We start from the raw sequence: 20,473 nt of genomic DNA, 5'->3' as shown, positions 1-20,473 counted from the left end.
AGGCCCCTTTACAAATTTCTTTAACTTTTATTGCCAAATCAGGCTACTGCAACTGCTTTCTGCCAGTGCTGATGGATGGGTGGCTATCAGAGGAACGCTTGCTCGTCCCACTTCAGAACAGACTGTTCTAAGTGCAGGAGAAAGTTCATTGTGCAATTTGCTGAAAAGATGAAACAAAATGCCCTTCCCAGAGCACCCAGTCATGAGCAACCTCAGAGCAATCTTCCCAGGACAGGCAAAAGGGGACCACGGTTATAAGCACACACTTAGGTGGCCATACAGTGTTATAATCTCCTCCTACTCAACAAGAGGCTTTGCCCAGTGACCATCAAGAAGCACTATCAACTAGCCAGCCCCCTTCCCTCCAATGGACAAACCTTTCCTTGTCATCAACCCCGTCCCTCCCTGGGATCAGCATGCTTCCATGCTCTAGCCAGTAAAATCCCAGAAATGCTCCAGGTAATTCAGCAAGACGCCTTCATAAATGATTTGACAGAATGGGTTAAGGCATATACAGAGCTATGGAAGGATTTAGCAGGATTTAACAGCAAATTCAGAAATGAGAAAAAAGTGACATGAGCTAAACAAGTGGAAACACAAACTGCATTCTGACATCATTATTCTGTGGATGCTGAGCTTCTTCAGAGGGAGCACAGTAAAAACACATTAGAAGTTTGTCATTAGGTTCAATAACAAGAAGGCAACTGGCAATGTTCCTAATCATTCTTATGTAGGGTTACTTATAACACAAGCATCACCTTACTCTTTCTTAACAACATATATTTAATGGTAATAAATATTGACTATTCAAATAATAAATATCAATAATATGGTTTATTTTCTTATATTACAAAAAACCCAAACCCACTACTGCAATATCATCTATTCTGAAATATCTTGTATGTTAGGGTGTTTCAGGGTATTTCAGTGAGAAATAGATATATTTTAGAACCACTGTACCTCAGTGAGTTATCAAGACTTGTGACAGAGACCAGTTTTTGATAGTGGCAGGGATAACCCAATTAAAAAAGCATACAACAAGATTGATCTATGCTCTACATAGGCATATTTTATTGGAATCTTCAAAAACAGCCCTTATCACAACTTACGGTATTCTGCCAAGATTGTACTGGTTAGAAAGCTCTTGATCTTCATCATAATTATAGAAGATGAAACCTTTTTCCCCTTTAAAAGATGCAAGCATTGCTTTCTAGTAAGGTATCAGTGTACTCATTCCAAATTTTAATCAAAGCGAACGGCACCTGCTGTTGGAATAACCCCGCTTATTTCATCTACTATTTTGCTTTCAAATCTTAAAGTAACATTTTCATTCTGTCAGCTCTGAGGTGTACTGTCCTTTATCTCACAGGTTTCACATGGTCCTTCACAGGCCTTCATCTGACTTGCCTGTCTTGCTCCTGGAGATGCTGGAACCAGAAGGATGAGCAGAGGTAATGCCAGAAGCCAGGGAGAGTGAGGGGCCCCACCACTGGATGTTTTCAAAACATGAGTGGCCAAGACTTGGGATACAGCCCAGTTAAACGATGAAGTTAACCCTGCCTAGAGCAGTGCACTGAAGAAGGTACCTCCAGAGGTCCTTTCTACCATAAAGCAGCCTTTACTTCCTTTGTTTCTTTCACCCCGTGAAGTGCCAAAGTCTGAGCATAACAATATTAGCTCTTACTGTTTTCTGCATTTCATGCTGAGAACAATATCTGCTAAGGACTACTTGAACAACATACAGGGAGATCTCCCAAGACACAGGAATGTGTTTATTTTTTACCTCCTGACCTGTAGATTTTGGCAAGCACATATCCATATCCACATGTGCCATATCACACATATCCATGAAACAGCTTAATGTTTAATAAATACCTTTTTGAACCTTTCTCCTATTTTTCATTTTGACAACTTTTCTTCATCCAACATTTTTCATTTGCACTCTAGGATAAAAATTTTCTCACAAGATCCCCTGGAGTTCACATACATTACTTTTCCCATTATTTCAGTGAAAATAAAAATAATAAGTAAAAAGCTGTAGAAAGAAGGGATTTGATCTCTGCTGAAAAAGGGAACCGATGAAGAAAAAGGCAATCAATAGGCTTCAGAATTCCTGTGGAGAAATAGGCATGTTTGGAAAGCACAAAATATTGCCAAGAGCACAAAACACCACACAAAACCTGCCCTAACAGGTGTTATTTCACTATCTACAGTATCTGAAGAGGCAAATTGTATGCTCTGTTTCTTTTCATTTACCATAAGCGCTCTGCACTTAGCAGATGCCAGCATACGTTTTGACTAGAAATACACAATTAAACTCGCCTGGAAATAACCCATAGGTGGGGGAATAAAGACATGTTGAGCCACTTTATACTAGCTGGAAAGCAGCAGGAAAATCTATCAGCCACAGTAGCCAACAGAATTTTAGGAAACTGAAATATTTGACTGTATGGAAGTTAACTGAGGACTGAGCTGTAATCGTTGAGGTGGGGGGTGAAAGAGTCCCCTACATAGAACAAAAACCAGCTGCACATCCTTCACAGGGAACCCTTTGCAAATCACTCTGAATTCCTAGTGCCTTTTTAGTATTACTTATAACTCTTCATTGCCACAGTTGAGACTGCAGTATTTCTGGTTGGTTGGGGTTTTTCTGAGAAGATACCCCAAACTCTATAGACATTCAGCTGAGGCCCTCTCCCATGTTGCATTCTGCAACTTCCAGCCCCAAACATGCCCCAGTACCAGTCCTTTGTTTACATTTAATACATTCTGGCTTTCATATTTCTAAGCTTTACTAGTTCCATACACTCCATTTTATTTTTGTCCTCTGCCCATAATTTCATCGTCTGTCCACAAGCCAAAAGATTCCCCTCAAGAGACTGGCAAGCCACTTGCTCCTTTCCCATGCTTTACTGACAGTAAACACAATTCCCAAATCTCGCTTGTGTAGCATTTTAAATGTGGCCCTGGAGATTCCTGAGCTCTGGGGCTAAATTGTTCAGCCCAGTCAGATTGCTGAAACCCCCGTTTCAACATGCCAGCATTGGCAAGCGTGAGGAAAGAAATATCCTCTGGAAAGCAACAGCTCAAAACAGCATCTTCAGTATGCTGTGTAACAATTTATGCAAAACTAGCTGACTGAGAAAATGAAAAATAAAAGCTTACCAAGAATGGACTGGACAGCTAAGAAACAAAATCAGCCACCAAGGGTTCAGTGATCAATAAAAAAAAATTAACTACACTCTACTTAATACCACCCTTCTGTTCCCCGGTATCTCACCCAAAGCAAACCAACACAGTTGCAGTCTAGTGAAAGCTGTTAACAGTAACTTAAAATGTTATCTTTCAACTATCCCCCCAAACAAGAAAAGTTCCCTCACAGATATTGACAGGAAAACAGAATTTGCATGAAATTAAATACTGAAGGTTTAGTTACCAAAGAATACTTGCCAAAATGCATGTCTGAAGTATTTCCCACCTTATGTCACTAATACCGTGGTAAAAAAAAGACAACCCACACAAACTGCTTTAGTGATAAGGATCCTGAAATGTCTCTGTGGTGTAAATGAGAAGACAGAGAATGGAGATCTCCCACCTGCTCTGTCTGCTTCTTCAGCAGCAATAATGTGCAGATTAAACCACAAATTACATTTATTAGACATTAATGCGAAGGCATTTAAAGCTTTATAACAGGAAAGAAGGCTAAATTAATGCCATCTTCAACAACGTGTGAAAAAATGAGACTGTTCAGTGGCAGGAACAAGCTCAAACACGGTGATGAGAAAATTAACTGACCAATTCATTAGCCACAAAACACACCTCATTTGAATACAATTTTAAAAACCATTGGCATTGCTTCTTGTATTTGCTAGGAACCTGAGCTACCCTCCATGCAGTGAGATATTTTCCTCATACTTCTGTGACATATAGACTTCCTATAGAGTTAATCCTGATTTTTCCTGGGCTAAAGAAGACTATACATTAAAGCAGCATGCATTTAGGGCTCAGCCCTGTAGCATGTTGAGTGCTCTGGCCCCTGGCCACCAGAGCACTTAGACACATGTTTTATTCTAAACACATGAGCAGTTCAGAGAGAAAGTCACAGTATGGAAAGGGCCAGCTTATGCCTGGCAAATGGAAAGCTGTATTAAAAATGAGCAAAGCTATTTAAAACTAACACAATTATTTCCCTGAATCAGGTAAATCTATCCGGGTAGACAAGATGTTCTACAACACATTAACAAGGTCAGAGAGGCCTCTCAGCCCCACTCATGGCTCAGGTATGCTCTCAAATTTGACAAGCATGTTTTGCAGAACTGTGAGCATTCAAAGTTTAGCAATATCATTCACTGCCACCAAAATCAAAAAGGAAGGCAGAAGCTGAAACCTGAAGGATATCCTCAATTCTTGTCCAGCTTGCAGGGTTCTGAGCCATGAAGGATGTGTGCATCCTTCACAAAATTGTTCAAGTTTAAACAACCTTTTAATGATTACCCAGGTCTAGCAAATTTCATTCTTTTAACCACTGACATAAGCAATATAACTGCACGAATTATTCCCTGAAAATGCAATTAACATTTCAGCATTAAAATTACCCTGCGTCAAGTTGCAGACAAAAAAATAAAGTTGAATAAGTTGAATATACAGACTACAGAAAACTTCTGTAGGCTTAGGGCTTTGAGGATAGGATATAAAAAAAAAAGACATCAAGACCACTTTATCCTGTGTACCTAAATATTTACTTATCTTTCAGATGAAAAGAAAAATTATTGTACACTATTATGATCATATTTTCTGCTATGTGAATGTTACATAATGCATCAATTTTACCTGAAAACAAATCTGGTTTTAATTATGAGATCACAAATTAATGTTAGCATATTTTATATCTCCTGCTCAAACACATCAGAAACAATTTAAATAGTTTTTGCTACATATTGTAAAATGCACCTTGAGTGACAACATCTGCACTGGTTATCATCTTAGAGGGATGAGATAATAAATAACCCCCTGCTTCAAGCAGTATTTTATCATGCAAAATGTCACAGCTCTGTAAAGCAGTGCTAGCACATCTTAGCAAATTGTTCCATCAATGACATTTTAAAGCTAGAGAACAGGAATTTCAAGCTAAGAGATCAACAACATGCTGTGCTTGATTTTGCAGCTCATAAAAGTGTAATGCTTCCACCACTGCAGCTGAGAGCACCTTAGTATGGATGCTAAATCTGAACCACAGTGCCTGTACAAATTACAGGCCGCATAGCTTTCTCAAGTCCAGCCTGGGAAGTTTTAAAGAGGAATCAAAACAATCCTCAAAGACACAAAACAGCCTTGCAGGTGTTGTTTTCTATTCCTTGTTTTCCTTGCAGGAGAAAGTCAGGGGGTGGTGAGCCCCACTGACCAATGATGGTGATGTGGTGATTTACTGACCAATAAGAGTTTCCTTTCTGTACTTTCCACGAACTAATCTATATAACAAGCCTAGAGCAATAAACTAGAAGATTTCTCCTGTTCTGACTCCCTTGAGAGTCCGTGTCGTTCTTTCCCGCCGTTCCCAATTAGAACGACACCTTAGTTTCTTCAACACCATTGTATTAAAAATTAAATTATAAAAAGAAAGGAAAAGTCTAATTACAAAAGTTTTAAATTTCAATAACTGCCGATATACAATATCTTCTTTCCCCAATGAAATCCTCACTTGTTCTACCAGGTCTGATGGGAAACAGTGATTGAGAAACTTGGTTCAAGGCTTCGGGCTTCCTGAGGAAAGGATCAAACAATGTGCATTTGAGCCACAGGTCGTACAGACCTTGGATATCTGTACCAAATCTTGCAGCTGAAAGGAAAAGCTGGGACAGGATCTTGAGAAGCAGGCTCCGGGTAACAGTTATGCCAGCCCTTTGGACACAGGATATCCCTCAACTACCTGGGCCAAGGGACACAGACTCACCATCCCTGATTCTAAGGAATTGCTCAGTTTGGAAAAGACCTCTGTGGTCATTATATCTAGCCATTAACCCAGCACTGCCAAGTCCATCTAAAAACCACATCCCTAAGTGCCATATCTACATGTCTTTTAACTACCTCCAAGGCTAGTGCCTCCACCACTTCCCTGGGCAGCCTGTTCCAATATTTTACAGCCCTTCAGTGAAGGTTGCTGTCAGATACAAAACACTTAAAATCTGTAAGAATTCTTACTTTTTTAAAATTTATTTTAAAATCTTCCTTTCTAACATCTATATCTGCTCTCTTTTTTGGTTTTTTTTTGGTGCCAAGACACTTGAAACGCCTTTCAGGTGCTGAAACATTGCCAGCCACTTCTGCCACTGTGGCATCTGTGATGCACACTGCTCAAAAGAATTATTTCAATATTCTATTCAATATTCAATATTCAATATTCAATATTCTATGAATTCTATTATATCAATAGAGTTCCCCAGTCCTGCAAGACCTATGTTTATAACTCTTTTCTTGGCTCTACCCTTTAGTGCTTAACTCTATCAGTTCTCATCGACACAACAGATTAGGTTAGTAAATCCTGACAGCCTGTAGAAAAATAGTTTGAGACACCACACTATCCATTCTGCTTTTCCTGATTCCACAGGCTGCTCTGTAGAAGAGCTGCAGCTGGGAAGTTCTGTATTTGCTTGTTTTAAGAGGGGTCCTGTATTGATAAATAATGCTGTTCTTACCACATGATTTGACTTGGCAGACAATGAATCTGTCCCGTTACATTGCTGTGCCATCATGTCTCACTGGGCTCTGATAAATTACTGAAGCAGGTACACTCCTAAAAGCCACCTGTGAACCGCTGACGGTACATACACAGATCTCACAGGGTGAGCTTCAGACACTGAGGTGCTCAGCAGCAAAGGGTCATATGACCCATTTAACAAATTCATTATTTACACTGAACTTAACCTATATGCAGAGGTTGCTGCGTAGTTCAATTGTATTAATGATGAAGGGATTCTCTTCTAACTCCTAAACTACATTTATACATCGTTTATAAAATTACTATTCCATTTAATGAGTGTTGGTCTTCATTAAGGAAAAAAAAAAAAGCCAAACCAAAAACCCCAACAAATCCACCCTAAATCAGCACCTCAATAAATGCCAAAACAGTTTGAAAAACAACTGTGGAAACAAACAAAGCAATAACCAGTTTAGATATATAAGTAAGGGGAAAAACACAGCCTGCTATCTCTTTTTGTATAAAAGCAGAGGCAAAGATAAAGCAGAGACTTGATCAAGTCAGAATTAAGTAAATACTCAAAGAGGTCCATTGAAATAAGCCAAAAAAGAAGGGTGACTTTCTATTCATATTGAAGCCCACTGTAAACCTCATTTGGTCATCAATTTAATCTTAATTTTGCCAAATCTGTAAATACAAACAGGAAACAAGCCCAAGCCAAATCAGACTAACAAAAAATACTTCAGGTAACTACTCTCTAGTTACTGCTGGGTGCTTCAGGAGCAAGGGACACAAGCAATCAGACCTTACTGGCAAACAGGAGCTGTGCTGGACAGCAGTGATAAGTCTGGCCAACATCCCCTCTGCACATCCACCTTACCAGATGATATTAGTCTACATACCTTAACTTTTCATTTTCAAGTTAAAGTAAACGATAAAAATCTCCATGGTGAAGCACAAAGTTGAGAGACAGTTACCATCACTCTACACCAGATTAACCAAGCACAGTTAATCAGAGCAGTCTGCACATTTGAAAAAGTAGTTATAAACCAGAGATAAGTAAATATATATCCAGTAGAGTCAACTGCTTTGTTTATATTTTGTATGACCCACAAGATGTGTCTAGAAAAGACTCACAGCAGGAAAAACAATAGAGAGCTCAGACAGCTAATTAATACAGCAAATTTAACTTTCACCCTAACACACCACTCACTTATTGTTATCTGCTCTCCATCAAGGAGTAGATGGTGACAGTTCTCAAGCATGGCTAGTAAATTATTTTCATTTTGTCTTTTCCCTCATAAACAAAACATCACAGTGACAGAAGCTGCCTGACCTACTTTCTAAGAAAGAGATTTCCAAAGAAGAATATCCCCTCCTCCCATTATTCCTGATTACTGCTCTATTTATACCTCCAGTACCTCCATGAGCACACAAACTAGCTACTAAACTGATTTGCATGTTTTTTCCACTGTGTCACAGATGTTTAAAATTAATCTCACTTATTCTTTCCCTAGATTATGTATTTTAAGGTATCCATATACTCCACAAGTAGAGAGCAAGCCCCACAAGTGTAGTGAAAACATACACAGGCATACAGACATATCTAGTTTATCACTTATCCCAGTGAGACCCTTCTTTTCCCCAGATCTCAGGGATCTACCAAACTTTAAGACTCTACAAAAGAGCTCTGACAAACTTCCTGAGAATATCACAGAAGTGAAGTAACCTCTTGAAAAAGCCTGTCTTCTCTGTTTTTTTAAATAATTTTCTTAAATTCATTTTTTTCACTTATGAACAGCTACAAGTCCTGAAGTTGTAAAATGATGCTATGCCATGGGGCTTGCCCTTGCAACCTCAATGTCAGCTTGTGCTGAGCAGCTACAGATTCACAATGGCTAGCCTTGTTTTATCTTTGCCTTTTGTTTCCTCAGATGCCTGTTCCTTCAATTTTCCTGCACCTTGAGACCCTCTGAAACAAGGACAACCTTTTCCTGTCAAGCATGTGCCAGGCCACAGCAACTACCATCCATCCCCTCAGTGGAGTCAGGGAAGTATGATCTCTGAAATGAAGTGGGTTACAGCCAACAGAGAGGTTCCACATGCTTGGAAGCAACATTTTTTTACCAAATTAAAGGTACTTTGAATTAGTACAATTCCTCACATGATCTCAGTGGCACATGAAGGTTCACACCGTATCAGTTAATCAAGGATAATGGGTTCATTACACTGGAATCCCCACCAATACTAAATGGGTGGGGGTAAAAATTATGGTTTATTGATTTTTAAATGACATAACACAACAACCCTCTCTGGGAAAAACAACACAGTTGTACAGTTAATTTAATGGAAAAGCAGGATGGATTTAATTAGCACGGTGAAAAAAGCATTCACAGAATTTAACATTATTTTGGGACACTGTAAAAATTAACATGGACATGGGAAACTTACAAAAAACCTCCATTTTCAAAAACTTACTGGAAACTCACAGTTCCTAAGAATGGGTAGAGATGGGCAAAATGTTGCTGGGAGATAGTGACCTCTGTGCTGCCTGGGGCTCAGGCACAGGGGAGGAAGGAAATGGGGAGCACATTCAGCTGCAGCATGGAATGACCTCTTCTCAAGTCTGGTGATACAATGCTGTTCCTGGCTGGAACCTGAACCACAAAACCCGTTTTTTTCCTCTCTTGGTTGATTTCCACCTATCACATCAGGAAAATAAAACCTTAAGGGTAAATTAGAGAATTTGAAAAAAAATATTACAGCTCTATAGTTCATCAAGTCTGAGAAGTGATAAATTCTTCCAGCAATTTAGTCCAGACCAAGTACAGGCAGCTTTTAAAGTGTGTTGTATCAACACATTCGAACTAAAGCATTCTTTGCAGCAGACTAACCAGATAATGACAAATTTGCACATAAACATTGGTGTCTTGCTTTGACTTTCTTCTCCTACATGACAAATTTAAGTAAAGGGAGAGGAAAAAGAGAGAAAAAGTAAAAAAAAGGTTTATTTCAGTCCTTAAATAGTCAGGAGCTTATAAGTAATCACACAGTATATAATCATGAATTCAATCCAAAATGCATAGAACACTGGGAACAAAAATAAAAGTCAAACATAATCAAAAACTCAGTAAACAATGATATGAAATAATGATACTCACAGAAATGTGGTATAAAAGCAGCTGCAGAAAACAGTTTATAAGCAAGGTTTATAGCTTTATTTAACCAAACAGAGAGGGAAGTCCATGTTAGCAGTCTCATAATACACTCTGAGGTGATAATAATACGATAGCATTATTTATCCTCTGAAATAACAATTACTCTTTGTGAACAGCTGAATTAGCTGTTATCTTATAAACTGCCCAGGATCACAGACATATATGTAATAGCAGAGGATGCACACAGCCTTCCCATGGATAGCCCTGCAGTTACAAGCACCTTCTATCTTCCACCTGTGTCATCCACAAAAGACTGGGAGCACTGTCTTTTCAGTGCATTGAAATCATCACTCCATGTGCACTGTCCATCAGAAATAAACACAGAAATTAAATCACCCCTTGTGAATCATTTCTCCCCAGGCTCTAGGTATTCTGTTTCTAAAATTCTGTATTAGAACTTTAACAAATATGGTGAAATTGTGCTTGAATCGACTCAAGGATATATATTTGCCAAACAAAATGAATTCTTTGAGTATTTCTACTCCACAGATGACTCACATTCAGAACTAAATCCTGCACACAATTTTTTTATGGCCTTGTTTGAAGTCAACATAAAGCTGACTTGCAATTTAAATTACCTCCAAATCTCTTTTGGCAAGAACAACTTTCCATAGTAACAAGAACTATTCTTTAGAGACCAGATTTTCTAACACCAACACCTGAATTCATTTAATCTGAGCTTTTCAGACTCATTGCCGTCACCTGCTGTTGATGCTAATGTGCTGCTTCAGGCTGTTGCTGGAAAGTTTGATGCCTCAGTTCTCACAGGATTTATCACTTTGAGGCAGGTCCTTCACTTCCTCTCCCCTAAGTACAATAACATCCACAAATCCTCTCTTCTTAAAAGCCTTCAACCCCTCTTTCATAGTTGTGTAGCTGGACAGCACATAAAGCAATAAAATGATTTCCCTAACATAAAAAATGATCTCTCCTTTTTCCAATGTTGCAAAGACAAAATATCAACAATCTTTCAGTTAGGAAAAGGTGGATCATGAGATATTTCAAATACCTGTAGCGTTACCTATTTCTAAGCAGAATAATTTTTTCCAGGCATTTGAAGCAAAGCCACCTGGAATAGGGAGCACAGTAGCTGGAGCCAAGCAACAGAACAGCTTAGAGGAAGAATTAAGAGAATGAGAGACTATATAATTGAAATTATTATAAAAAGATTATAACACCAGATGTAAGCTGAAATCTGATTGATAACCCCAATTGACACAGTTTGCTTCATTGGTTCAAGTAGTTAAATTCAACCATAGTGTTATTTCTCACTCAAAATGTTTCAGCTTTAAAGCACGACACTGATTAATTAGAACTACACAAGAAAGTCTTGTATAATGCAGTCAGACCATTAACTTCACTTGGCTGAAGGTGAGTCTTGGGCTGTAAGTATTAAATCCTGAAAAGTGCTATATTCTCCAATGAGAAATAATTTCTGCACCACTAAAATGCCCACATTGCTCTGCTGAAAACAGTGACTATTTAACAGAGCACCAAAACATCTGTTTCACTGAGTAGAGGAAATGAAGACTATCTACTACATATGAGTCAACATTTTCCAGTAAAATGTGGAAAATGGTTCAGTAAGTCTTGCTTCTTGTGATTTTTTTTTATTTATTTAAACAAACTTCTCATTTTAATAAAGTTAACATTCTGTTTATATATAAAAATGCATCAGGTAACATGCAAAATGAAAAGTGTGTTATTTCTGTGAATGTCAAACCACTCAGTAACTATCATTATGAGACACCTCTTGTGTACCTAAAATGAACAATCCATTTGAACAAGTGTGGTTGCTCCAGAGATGCAATTACTGCATCTCCAACAAAATAAAATTAACTGTGGGAAGCATTGGGTTCTTCAGGATTATCCTGTGTTCTTTAAAACAGGAAATAACAATATTGCATGCACAATTACCCAGAGGGTAATATATCCCCTTCTATGATAAGTATCTAACACAGATATAAGACAAGAATTGTCTTCTGAATTTTCCTGCCTCTCCCCATGGACAACTTAGAAACACCCATGAATCCTACCTTTATTATAAAGAACTGAATAATAAGAGATACACAGTAATGGCTTCCGATTTCAGATAAAGAGTGCAATTAAATATATATATATATATATAATTTTAAATGAAAGGTTATTTTCCAAGTTTGCCATTCTCCTTTTCTTTTACCCTGAAACAACTTATTCTTTTTAAAATGCTTCTGTATAATTTAAACTATTATTTCCTCTTCTTATGTATGTGCACATTTATATATGTGCAGAGACAGCGTATCAGAAAATACATACAGGACATGAAATTAAGATGTAAAACCATACATTAATTCTTAGAGCATTGAATATTGTGTCTCACCAAGACATTAGTAGCAAGTATTCAAAATCAGTACTCTGAAGTATCCAAATTGTTTCCATATTAGCATGGAAAAGAACTACTTTTGATAACCTATTTACTGTCTCATTTAAGCAAATGATGTAGCAGAAAAATTTAACTTTCCCAAGAGAAATGCTTATACATAAAAATGTATAGCCCAAATTAGTAGCTACAAACTGCTGTAAAATGCACTCAATCCACATAAAATAGAGTTAGAAGACATGTTTTATGTAAAGCTCAAGGAGGCTGTATAATACAAAGGGAAATAAAATGAGAGGAAAGCTAATAAGTATTACATAGTTTTACAAAAGGCAGAGAAGGAAGGACACTAAAATGCTTTTTTAAAAAGCAACACCACAGAAGAGTTATCAGGATTTGAGCTGGTTTACTCCAACTTTAATTTTCTGGTAAAAAAGGATATCAAAGGGCATTTCACTGAAATCAGTGAGTCTTAAAAGGTGATTATCCACAAACATTAGTAATTCTATCAGAAAATATGACTGATATACTTGTGAAAATCTGCACTGATACAGTTTTGATGTCATTTAGATAGTTCTATCCAAGCTAACAAATTGCCAATATCTAGATGGTGAAAATTATTTGACAACAATAAAAGGAAAAAAAAAAACAAACCCAAACCCCCCCAAGCCTTACAGAAAATTCTGAATAAATTTACTCAGATTTAATACAAACCTCATCTCAAAGCAATGAATGCAAAATTTAACTGTGGATGCCTGTTGCAACAACATGAATTAAACTTATGAATCTCATGCCTCCCTTTCTCAAGTACTTAATTAGTTTTTGAATGCCTAGATTTTGCTTCCCTGAGCTGAGAAATAAAAATTGCTTATCAGAAGCTCTGTATTCTTTACCAGTTTCCTCTTTCCAACATTTTTGCTGTTGCTGATGCCAGCTACAGGAATAATCACTTAGAGGAGACACAGACACCGTGCAGTGATTCTTACCTGCTTTCCACATTGTGATTTGTGAAGGCACTTTTCACATAAGTCTTAAGATATTATACTTAATTTGGGTACACGTACTTAAAACTACTCTCTGCTATTAGGTAAACTATACAATAACATTGATAGTAACATTGACAATAATTAAAAATAAAATGAGAAATTAATTCTTACCTTATTTTAAAGGCAAGTTTCAGCAGCATATGTTTTTCGATAGCTTCACTGGTGACCTGCTGAGTTCACAAGAGGCAACAACTGACAGTAAATTAGGGGGAGTGCTGACATAGATGGTGGCAGTGTCTCTAGCTGGGAAGATGTCTGCACTCTGAGGTTTATGCCAACAAAAAAACCTCATGTCCTGCCCCAGGTGCCAAGGTGGGTTCATGTCACACAATAACCCCCAGCATGAGTAAGGACCAGGTGTGGAAGGGACGGTCAGGAGCCCTAGCAAGGGCAGAAGCCACATCTGCCCTTATCTGGGTGGGCAATGGCCCTGGACATACAGTTTTTAAATATCTCATTATTTAATATCTCAATATCTTATATTATTTATTATAAAATTATGCCTATATCAAAAACTATTTCCAACATCTATATATAATACAAAGCTTCAAAATAATAAGAAAGGAACTCTACGTGATGTATATGAAAGAACAAATAAAAAAATTACTGATTTCTTTAAGCAGCATACTTTTTTTTTTTCCCACAGAAGGCCCTATTGAATCACTTCTCTGACAAATCTGGGAGTTATCAAACTCAGATTTCTCAGGAATGTTGGAAGCAGTGCCCAATTCCAACAGCCAATGTCCACCATTTAGGAGATGTGTGTATTTAGTTTATCTTTAGAAGAAACCAAGTTCCACTTTCTAGGCATATTTTTGAGTGATTAATCCTAGGTAATTTTTAGGTCCTCAACTCTTGTAAGCAATATCTTTGAAGTCAAGCTAGGTATCCAGAATTAAAACTGTGTAATTGATTACACTGTAAACCTGGCTGCTGTGCAAGTCAGAAGTGCAGGCAGGCAGGAGAGGTGACACAACGTGCAGTGATGGCATGTGTCTCCTCCTGCCACGCCAGCCACACCGAGAAACAGGAAAGAACATCTGGCAGCAGATTTGCCTAGCACTGACAGAGGCTGAGGTAAGTAAAATTCTTTGGTGAATCCCCAGAACTCATCTGTTGCCACCAAGAAGAACCCAAGAGAAGTGGTGAGGATGCAGGGGCTGGCATCTCCTGACCTCCAGACGTGGACAAAAGCGATGTTGGCCAGATCATCTGGACACGTGCCAGTGTGAGACCACAAACCAGTGAACTCAGTTACAAATTGTCTGAAATAAGCCACCTCTCCCTTCCAAGTAGCATCTCACTGAGTTAGTTCCACTAAATCCCTGCAGCTCCACAAGGTTGAACTTGGAGGAGAGGATGCTCTGCTGTTTGAGCAGTGTCATGGCTGATACAGCTCGGCTTGATCACACATCATTTAAACTCTTCCAGCTTTCCAGGATCCACCCCTGTCAAACTGGTAACGTGGTTGATAGTTCTGCAAGTTCTGTTCTACATGTTGATTATCCATTGGGAACTCTACCTTCAGAGCAGGACTATTAAAAAAACAAACAAACAAACCAACCCAAGCAGATCTTAAGCACTCAATATATTCTTGATATATATTCAAGATATATATTCTCAATATATTCAATATATTCTTGTATTATTTTTTATATTCTTGTATTCTTTCATTATTTTTAATGAGAATAAAACCCACAACAAACTAGTTAATATGCTAATAAAAAAAATCCCAAAAAACAGTTTGCTTGTGTTTGCTTGTGGTTTTTTTTTACCCTAACAAAACTTGTAAGCTCTTAGTCTTTTGTAGAAAATGGCTGCTGTTGTTTTTTTACAGTAGCACAGTAGAAAAACTAAAAATTAAATATTAATACATTGAATATATTTTCAAGCAAGCTTGCTCAAGCTTTAAACCCAGCTTTTTCTTTAAGAGCCTGCTGCAGTTAAAAGAGTATAGAATTTAAACAGTAAGATTACCATAGAACCTCTTCTGATTCCAAGCAGTTTTAAAAACTCATTATGTTTTTTAAATGCAAAAATCTCACAGAAGTAGTTACGTGGTACAAATAATTCATGAATTCAGAAGAAAATTATGCAGGAATTCAAAACTTTAGAGAAAATGAAAATATTTTCTCCATTCAGATAAAGAAATTGCTTGTAGCAGTTCATTTAAAGCCAATTCCTGTCACACTCGCATTAGAAGGACGCTCTTTAAGAGAAAATAAAATGACACACTGATTCATTGACTAGCAAGTTTATCAGGACATACTGATAGAGAATCATTAATCAAGTCTCCCTACTAATAGAAAATCATTAGAACAAAGCACATCAGCAGCAATGCCTCTTCAGTTATCGGGCTTTTCTTTAACCAATACCTAACCTTGAGGCCAGTTCCTCAGTAGCTTTCAAAGTTTCTATGACATAATTTATTCAAGACTCTTGACATAGTGCAGTCCTTCAGTATCACAACATCAGCTTGAAAATGAAGTACATAAAGGTGTAGGGAAACAAGGGCAAAGGGGAGTTCTTGCTTTATTTGCATGTACTGAAGCAACATGAGTTTAAATTCACCCAAACCAGAAGTTTTCAAGACAAATGTTAACATTATTTCTTTGTTTCTGCCTATTAGCTGCAGGAACCTCAGTTCAGGATAAATCTAAGTAGGACTGGGATTACTTTAATAAATAATATATGCTTAATTTTGATTTTTTCAGTGTACCTGCCATGCCATTTATTCTGTCATCAGAATGGCTTCAACAAAGCCTGTGATGTGTTTGGACAGCCAGACTGGCAGGTGGCACAGATGGAGCCAGGCTCACTGAATCCACCTGTGTGAACTCTGATGGAGCAATGCTCTAAGCAAAATAAGTGGCAGTCTTGAGAACCCTGGGTATTTCTACAATAGGCAGGAAGCAATGGAAGTAATAAAAACTTGTTTTAATACTTATTAATGATGCTTTACAGTTAAAATGGAGCACTTCAGTAACAACACCATCTGTAAACTGTGAGGTGCCTCCAGCAGAGAAGCTGAAATGAGTTCAGAAGCAGAACCAGACAAAACACAAACTTCCATTGTTCAGTGATGGTACAGGAGGTTTCAGTACATGATTTTTGACAGATGGTTTTGGGTGGAGAAACTGACATACAGGGCTAGACTTCTTCCATGTTTTCTTCTCATTACCCTTTTTTTCTTATTTCCTCTTTTTCAAGTCAGGTAATAGAATAGTAATCTTACTTAGCAGCCGCTGCTGTTGTTTCTTCAAGTGGTTATCCACAAAACACAACACTCAGAAAATACAGCTGGTAAATATTAGGAATACCTGCTATGTTGTTTTTGGTTTTTTTTTTTTTTGTTGGGCTTTCTAGAATTATTCAGTCTTCCAAATAAATTAAGGCAATTCTGTACTAAAAAGTCCTTTGTTATTTTTGTAACTTAACATATGGCCTGAACCACTTTCCTTGTTTGTAGATACCCTGATCTTTAATGTTTTACATAGTATCTTTTCAATTACCATAAACATCTCCCAAAAAGCACCTGCCTTCTGTTCACTATGGCTTATTTTTCACCCTATGCTAATTGCATATTGAGTATCTTGAAAAAAAAAATTCCTTTCAACATTAAAATGCTATATGAATTTTCTCAATATATAGCAGACAAATAAAATTTACACTTCTTATTGTTTGTTTTGTTTACTGTTTGGCTTTGGTTTGGTTTTTGTTGTCTGGGGTTGGGTTTATTGGTTTTTTTAAAAATCTCTGTGCTTTCCAGCAACCAAAAGACCCTTCCAAAATTGGTATCTGTTGGTCTAAAGCAGAATGAAGATCAGAACACACTCAACTGCAGGCTGATATACAATTTTGCATTTAAAATACTTCTCCCTTATAAGAGATTCTATTTCCTTTTCACACAAGTTGTCAAATCCCACTATGTCCTCTAAAATTATCTTACACCTTTCTCTAATAGGTTTCCCTGGTCTATCTAATGGGGCATAGGAGGTGGGGAGAAACTAGGAATATTATCATTATTATTTTACAGATTTTAAATATATTATACTGCTTGAATTTTGTTTGTTCTCTTGCAGGGTTTGAATTTGATGAGCAAAGCTTACTTATCCTCTAGATATCATTCTGCAAGCTACTGTGGTCAGGGCAGAAAATCCTCTAGGTTTCAAATCCTGTGTGATGGCACTCAGTTTACTTCCTGATGCTCACTTTAGCTTTCCTCTAGTTAGAAAGAAGCAGTGGAGTAGCTTGCTGACCATTTGAAAACCTATATGAGCCCTGAGTGGATACAGAAGTGAGAGGAGGATGCCCTTACACATGGTACATCCTTTTTGCTTGAAGATATTGATTGCAAAGAGGAACAATTCTAACAAGAATGCCAAAGCAGGTTTTTTTTAATTGTCAGGACAATGTATAATGACATTTCTTAAATAATTGAAGACATCATCACACCTTTTAAGTCTGGCTACAAGGGAAACATTGTGGATTCGAATGGATTTTGTTCTCCTGCTGGTGTACACAGGAAATAAATGCAGTAAAATGGCAATAAAATGTAGTGTAGCAGACATCTGCAAAAGGAGACAATCCTGCACTATTTACACATATACAGTTTTCTCTGTTTAAAGAAGTTAGTTCTTCCATCAGACTTGTCACAAAGCCCTCATTTCATGATGAGTCAGTGCACACTAAGGATGTATAAACAGGCTCAGAAATGTATGGCACATTGCTGATAAGGAAAAGGAGAAAAGGAAAGGTCAAGTCTTCGAAGAAAATCTGCTAATTTGGCAAATATAAAGCCTGGTTAGAAAACAATGCAGAACTCAGTAAATACCCAGGGCAATGTTTCACAGAACCAACAGATACTGGATAACCCATTAAACAATATCTCAGGTTTCTCCTCTCAAAAATTTGCAGGTGGAAACAAGCAAGGTGATGCTTTTTTTGCTATTTATCTGCTCCCTGGTTTCAGAGCTGAATGGTTACTACCTGGGAGACATAAAATTTGAAATGCAAAGCCAGCTGAAATTGGTAACGGAGAATCAGGCAGAAAATGTCCCCCACAGGATGAGAAAATGTGCTACACAGCTTTTCCATTCCCCAGTGTAAACACCCAAAACCAATAGTAACTGGTTTTGCCAGTGAACACCTCTTAACTACTTACATGGAACATTTAAATGCATCTTTCTATTACCAAGTGCAAACACACCTCTAGAAACTGCATTGCTTCTATCTTATCAATTAAACATATAATAAGAAGAGCCTTGACTAAAAACCTTATGGAATTAGGCAAATTAATATTTGCCTCTTCCATTCTCTTCACTTTATTCACTACTTCTGCATCCTTCTAAGAAATATGGAGCAGGAAAGGAAAAATACCTTTCATATCATATCTTTTCTAACCCAAACACTAGACACAAATTTATAGGATAACAAACATTCACAGGCAAATTTTAACAGTGGCTAAGCAACTATTCCAGACAATTCAGTATAACCCATAACCAAACTCTGCCGTAAGAACCATATCTAAACCCTCAAAAAGGAGAGGAGTGAGAGTGAAGATTTTAACCTCAATTACCTAACCTGATTTTTGGAGAGGAGGCTGAGCTGCAACTTCTGTTGTGTTAAGGAGTAGTCAGAGGAACGTTCTGATACCCAAATTTGGTTTGTAAATGTGCTTAGGCAAATGAACAACGAGTGCTTTGGATCTCATTATCGTATGTCTGAACGCAAAAACATTCAGTTATAATATGAGGAGCCTTGCTTTCAATATTATTGATTGTACTTAACAGTGCTCAGAGATAATATAATCAGATTAACTGTAGGCACAAAACAGAGAAGCAGTGCAAAAAAAACAAAACTAAGAAATTATTTCCAAATATTTTCTCCAATTATTTTTCTTACCTGGCTTTTACAGTATATTTGCAACACTGTTACAGTTACCTTATTCTAAAGTACACTGCAGTATGTATCTGATCAAAAAGAACATTTGCTTGGAATCTAATTTGAACTAGACACACTAAATGAAGGTGAAGATGTTTTCAAGCCGAAGGGAAAGATAACATTTCAAGTTGCCTATCAGAATTTTGCATAGCTGTTAACTAATCCAAAAAGAGAAACGTTATATATATATATAAAGCAGCTTACAAAAAAAAAAAAAAAGAAGGGCTTTATGTAGTCAGTAAATTGACAATACTCTTAATCCATGTGAAAACAATGGGAACAACATCCAATGTGGGTCACTGAAAACTTTTAATTCCTTCTCTAAAGCATTGAATATATAAATACAGAAGCAAAACTCACCATGGACACGGATGAGGAGAAGTATATATCATGTTTCAGATGACTGTGTATCATCCAACTGGTAGTCCATTATACCACTGGCTGATGATGAAAGATTTTGCCATAACCATAAAGATCTTAAAAAAAAAAAAGTAAATAGAAAAGTCAAAAGACCATCATCACACAGTGAACAAGTTACAACTGCATGCTCCTTATTTAAAACAGTTTCCCTGTTTTTAAAGGATACTTTTAAAACAACAATAACAAAAGAGCCTGTTCTACATCATCAACATCCAGCAAGAGGAGGATGCACATTCTCTTACAACCACTTCAACAATATTTGCTCAGATACTTCATTTGCAGTTATCTAACATATTTTTTGACTACCAGCTGACTTCAGGATTCATGTACTTTTTCACTGTTGTTTAACAATGACACTTGTATGCATTGGCAATTTCTCAAAACACTATTTTTCAAGTGCTATTTTCCTTTTTGTTTCATTTATGCAGGACTCCACCACACGTTTTCTACCAAAACACAAAATCTGCATGCCAAAATTGACTACAAAGGTGGATGATGGGGACGACTGCTGCACGTGAGCAGGCAATAATACAAGATACACGACTCAACTTGGGTTAATGGCACATGCAGAACAAGGGACACCCACCATCCCATCAACAGCAGCTATGAATTCCTTGTTTCTCTTTTGCTAAACACAAAGGCCAGAGTGCTGTAAAGCCTTTTTGAGGATCTGATCCCCAGAGCTGTGTTTTTAAGCATTGATGACTGACAGAACAGCAAGAGAGGTTGATTCTAGGCCAAGTGGCTGTATAGCACAGAAGCAAAAGCCAATGGAGGTTCACTAAAAAATTTATAT

General features: G+C 37.4%; 1 protein-coding gene across 1 annotated transcript in view; it reads right to left on the bottom strand.

Annotated features, from left to right (window-relative positions):
* The window catches only part of CHRM3 (cholinergic receptor muscarinic 3), a 257,400-nt gene that overhangs the window by 158,247 nt on the left and 78,680 nt on the right, over positions 1 to 20,473 (bottom strand). The window contains exon 2 of the mRNA XM_005518512.3: positions 19,618 to 19,733. The gene's annotated coding sequence lies outside the window, so the exon portion shown is untranslated. The remainder of the gene's footprint in view (positions 1 to 19,617; positions 19,734 to 20,473) is intronic.

The sequence above is a fragment of the Pseudopodoces humilis genome, chromosome 3 (assembly GCF_049639895.1).
Source record: "Pseudopodoces humilis isolate 2021_Gansu_Grassland_sample_001 chromosome 3, ASM4963989v1, whole genome shotgun sequence".
NCBI lineage: Eukaryota > Metazoa > Chordata > Aves > Passeriformes > Paridae > Pseudopodoces > Pseudopodoces humilis.
Note: the sequence above shows the minus strand (reverse complement) of the source record. Positions and strands in the feature narration are given on the sequence as shown.